Source organism: Pelodiscus sinensis, chromosome 32 (genome assembly GCF_049634645.1).
Source record: "Pelodiscus sinensis isolate JC-2024 chromosome 32, ASM4963464v1, whole genome shotgun sequence".
Classification (NCBI taxonomy): Eukaryota; Metazoa; Chordata; order Testudines; family Trionychidae; genus Pelodiscus; species Pelodiscus sinensis.
The window spans coordinates 12,192,427-12,198,141 of NC_134742.1; positions in this window are offsets into that span (position 1 = coordinate 12,192,427).

The window sequence follows — 5,715 nt, forward strand, 5'->3', positions numbered from 1 at the left end:
TCCCCCTGCTCTCTGGCCTCCCCCCCTCTGCTTCCCCCTCTGTCCTCCTTGCCCCCTTGCTGCCCCCCGGATTATTCTGCGGCTTGGACAGAGGGCGACTGCACATTGCCAAAGCCTCCCCCTCCCCCCCACATTACTAAAATAGCTTCCCCAATTATCACCTCTAATACCATTAGCTCACAGACATCTACCTTTCCCCACCTGTAATATCACTAACTCACAGACACTTACCTTCCCCCCCCCCCATCCCCCTTCTGTTCTGAAATGTGATTTGTCCTTTTCATAGGTGTTCATTTTTTTAATTGTATCCTTTGGTATCTATGGTTGTGACTATTTTCTTCCACTATTTGATCTGAGGAAGTGGGTCTGGCCCACGAAAGCTCATCACCTAATAAACCATCTTGTTAGTCTTTAAAGTGCTGCATAGTCCTGCATTTTGCTTCATCCCCCCCCCCCCCCACCCCACACACACACACACACAGAGGCAGGAGGACTCATGGGCCAGCTGAGTGACAGCCCTGTTTCCCCTGGGAGAGGGAAGGGATTCCCTAAGGCAGGGGTGCCCAAACGTTTTTCAAAGAGGGCCAGATTTTATGAAGTGAACAGGCGTGAGGGCCGACCATTTTGCCTGACATTCTTTGAACCATTAAAATTAAACGCAAATTAACTATTTTATGCAAAGTTTATTGCAAACGGCATACTTTTCATTTCGTCACATGGATGACAAATCTAAACAGGTGTTAAATCACTCTGCCTTTCATATCTGAAGGCCAGATGAAAAAAAAATCCAGGAAGCTGAAATATGTCAGGAACATTGTAAAGTACATTACATATTATTGGTAATAAAGGTTGTCTGTCAACTTTTAAGTTCAAAAAATATGAACAGGAACATAACACCAAGTATACATGTTGTGTCCAAATATATTTATAACTGATTTAGACCAACTGACATTAACTGAGATTTTACAATGTATTCATCTCAATACATACGGATTCGTTGGGGGCCATAAAAGATAGATATTGCCAAATTACCTGTGGGGCCGTATTAAACCGGAACACGGGCCGCAATTGGCCCGCGGGCCGGACTTTGGACATGCCTGCCCTAAGGCTATGTCTAGACTGCAAGCCTCTTTCGAAAGAGGCTCTTTCGAAAGATACTTTCGAAAGAGAGCGTCTAGACTGCACGTTGAACTTTCGAAAAAGTGGCTTGCTTTTTCGAAAGAAAGCATCCAGTGAGTCTGGATGCTCTCTTTCGAAGAAGCCCTATTTACATTGAAGAACACCTTCTTTCGAAAGAGGAACTTTCGAAAGAAGGCGTTCTTCCTCGTGAAATGAGGTTTTACCGCCATCGAAAGAAAAGCCGCGTTCTTTCGATTTAATTTCGAAAGAACGCGGCTTGAGTCTGGATACAAGGGAAGTTTTTTCGGAAAAAGGCTACTTTTCCCGAAAAAAACCCTGAGTCTGGACACAGCCTAGGAGAGGTGCTGACAGAAGCACCTGTACATCCAGAAACATGGTAGGCCAGAAAATGTGTCGGCTGTGTCTACACTGGCACCCTTTCCCGGAAAAGGGATGCAGATGAGGCAAGTCGGAATTGCAAATGCAGCGGGGATTTAAATTTTCCCCGCTGCACGTGCATGAACATGGCTGCCGCTTTTCCCTGTCTAGACTGGCGCTTTTCTCCGACAAAGCCCCGAGCCGGAAAAAAGCAGCAGTCATGTTCATGCAAATACAGCGGGGAATATTTAAATCCCCGCTGCATTTGCAATTCCGACTTGCCTCATCTGCATCCCTTTTCCGGAAAAGGGTGCCAGTGTAGACACAGCCGTAGTGTACAGCTCTTCACGTTGGGGGAGGGAGGGGGTATGTGGACAGGGAGAGGTCTAGTGGGTTATTAGGAAAACTATTTCCCTAGGAGGGTGATGAAGCACTGGGATGAGTTCCCTAGGGAGGGGGTGGAATCTTCATCCCTATAAGTCTTTAAGTCTCAGCTTGACAATGCCCTGGCTGGGTTGATTGAGTTGAGATTGGTCCTGCTTGGAGTAGCGGGCTGGACTTGATGACCTCCTGAGGTCTCTTCCAGCTCTATGATTCTTGGACAGATCAGCTGTGTGACAAGGGGGCTTCCTCATTCCTAAATCCTGACATGGCTCCAAATAATCCATCTGAGATCAGCAGCAGCACAACCATGCAGCAAGTGCCCATACTGCTAAGAAATGTGTTTTCTCTTTGGAAATGCTGCTAGAAGCTGGCATAAAAAACCATGTAAGTATAGTGTTTTCAGTTATTTTGTTGGGGGAGGGAAGATAAAGAGCAAAGGAAAAAAGGATGCAGTCAATGTAATAAAGTCAGGGGAACAGATGCTTACCAGATCACCAAATATTTATTTTTGTGGGGTATCACTGTATTAGGAGGATGCCAATTTTTTGGGCTGCTTTATGGTCTATTTACACAAAGATTCATGAAGTGTGGCAGCAGTGCAAGCTTTTCATATACGTCGCCTTCAGTGCGTCTAAACTTTTATCAGGGGCAAAGCTTCTAGAGATGAAGAGAATTTATTCTCCTTTTTCCATTTTTTAGTTGGCATCTCTGCTCAGCACACCAACCAGGATACAAATTTGTGCCCGTTGTAAGTGTGGTTTTGTGATGCGTCTGCCCTCCACAAAGTGGTCTGAACCTAAACTCGTTTCACATAGCCCATCAAAGACATCAAATGATACCAAGTTTCATTCATTGCTGTTCTGGGGAAACCGATTAGAACGGACATCCGTGAAAGGCATTGTATCATGTTTCCAATCCCATTAGCCATCCAGATTGCTTAACAAATAATGTTTTTGCGGAGACGCCTGTGGCTTAAAGATGAAGTAATGATATTTATAAAGTACAATATATAAACAACTCTTATGTTCCTCATATGGATGCTATAGCTGCTTTTAAATTTTGGCTTTGTTATTTGCTTTCGTGAGCCTGATCCTGCTAGGTAGCCTTTAGTTCTGTTGACTGCAGAATTTAAGGTGCTTATTGTTGCTTATATTGTATGACCCTTTGAGAAAAAGTACTTACAATAGAGAATGCTTTACATATGAGGTGTAGAATAGTTTACGAATGAACTTAATGCTTGATGATTCAAGCATTAGAGGAACCAGCGTGCAACTTTTCTGCATGCATTTATTATACCATGTAAGTAAAAGCTCACAAAGCTAAATAAAGTTTATATTGCAGAAACATAAAGATTATTAAGGTTCCTTCTTCAGACATCTGTATAGTGTCAAAATAAGATGAAGTATTAATTATTAGTTTAATGAAAGTATTATTTATCTTGTCTATCTGGCCACTGTCGGTAGACAGGATACTGGGCTAGATGGACCTTTGGTCTGACCCAGTACGGCCATTCTTATGTTCTTATATGTTCTTATGTCTAGACGTTTTTATTTGGCTAGTTATTTTTACTATAGAATCATAGAATTATAGAGCTGGAAGAGACCTCAGGAGGTCAGCAAGTCCAGCCCCCTGCCTAAAGCAGGACCAATCCCAACTAAATCAACACAGCCAGGGCTTGGTCGAGCCAGGACTTGAAAACCTCTAGGGATGGAGAGTCCACCACCTCCCTAGGTGACCCATTCCAGTACTTGACCACCCTCCTAGTGAAATAGTTTTCCCTAATATCTAACCTAGACCTCCCCCACTGTAACACTATTTGTATGTAAGTTAATCACCAATTTTCTCTTCAGACTTAAATCATATAGCTTTCCCCATTATTGAATGTTATATATTATTGGAGCATCAGATATACACTTTACTATATATCTGTTATACCTACAGTTCATCAACACATTTACTGTGCTGCACATCAAACGTGTTGATGAATTGTAGGTAAAACATATAGTACAGGCAGTCCCCAGGTTACATACAAGATAGGGACTGTAGGTTTGTTCTTAAGTTGAATTTGTATGTAAGTCGGAACTGGTACATATTGTAGGGGAAACTCTAGCCAAACATTTCTCCAGAGCTCAGTTTTATTCTCCCACACCTCACTTCCCTCAGTCCTTTATTCTCAAACTGAGGTGTCTGCTGAGAAAAGCCGCTCCGCGTCTCCCTGGTCTGCCGGGGGGGGGGGGGGGGGGGGTCGCTAGCTTCGCGTCTCCCTGGTGTGCTGGGGGGAAGCAGCTAGTGCGAGGTTGCCTCACCCCGTTTGTAAGTAGGGATCCGATGTAAGTCGGATCCATGTAACCCGGGGACTGCCTGTACACTTATCCATACAGATATTCGCCTCAAAAACTTTAGAAAAAGGCACAAATAGAGAAAAAAACACAGTCGGGCTGCGTCTAGACTGGCAAGTTTTTCCGCAAAAGCAGATGCTTTTGCAGAAAAACTTGCCAACTGTCTACACTGGCCGCTTGAATTTGCGCAAGAACACTGACGATCTAATGTAAGATTGTCAGTGTTTGTGCGCAAATACTGTGCTGCTCCCAATTGGGAAAAAGCCCTCTTGCGCAAATGTATTTGCTAAAAAGTGTTTTGCGCAAAAAAGCCCCGATGGCGAAAATGACGATCGGGGCTTTCTTGCGCAAAACCGCGTCTAGATTGGCATGGACGCTTTTCCGCAAAAAGTGCTTTTGCGCCAAAGCGTCCGTGCCAATCTAGACGCTCTTTTCCACAAATGCTTTTAACGGAAAAACTTTTCCGTTAAAAGCATTTGCGGAAAATCATGCCAGTCTAAATGTAGCCTCGTTGTCTTAAGTTTGCAAGCAATACACACAGAACACTTTGGGATTGATTTTGGCAATGCATAGGGGCCGTAGGGACTGTAACCACTTGCAGAAAAATTCCCTGCACGGAAGTCAGTTCAGACCACAATGCAACCCACTGCAACAAATCATAGCACTCAGGAAGAATCCGTGTTAGAGCATGAGACAAGAAGAAGGGTGCTAGGAGTAGAAACCATAAAGTATCTGCAGCACTAAGGCTGTGTCCAGACTCAGGGGGTTTTTCGGGAAAAGTAGCCTTTTCCCGAAAAAACTTCCCCTGCGTCCAGACTCAAGCCGCGTTCTTTCGAAATAATTTTGAAAGAACGCAGCTTTTCTTTCGATGGCGGTAAACCTCGTTTCACGAGGAAGAACGCCTTCTTTCGAAAGTTCCTCTTTCGAAAGAAGGCGTTCTTCAATGTAAATAGGGCTTCCTCGAAAGAGAGCATCCAGACTCGCTGGGTGCTCTCTTTCGAAAAAGCGGATTGCTCTTTCGAAAGATCCGCCTGCAGTCTAGACGCGATCTTTCGAAAGAGGCTCTTTCGAAAGATGCTTTCGAAAGAGCCTCTTTCGAAAGAAGCCTGCAGTCTAGACATAGCCTTAGTGCTACTGAGGTTCTTGGCAATGGCACAGCTCATAGGTTATCTGACTAAAACTGTCATAAATTAGAGCAGATTCCACCCAACGCAGAATCCAGACAGTGCTAAGGCTGCACCTTCTGTGCCTTGGTACAAAATTGTCCCATTGATCTGAATGTGACTTCTGCATACAGGTCAGATTCAGATAAAAATACGTGCATTTATAACACACAGCTTGAAAGTCCAGTTTCTTTGAGGTCTGCATTTGTTTTCTTCATCTGTTTCTTGTGGATTGCCATTAAAATGTTCCATGGAAAATACAACAAGGTTATCATACACATATAAGCACCTATGTAGTTGACAATTGTGGGGAAAATATTTCTTTCATTTAA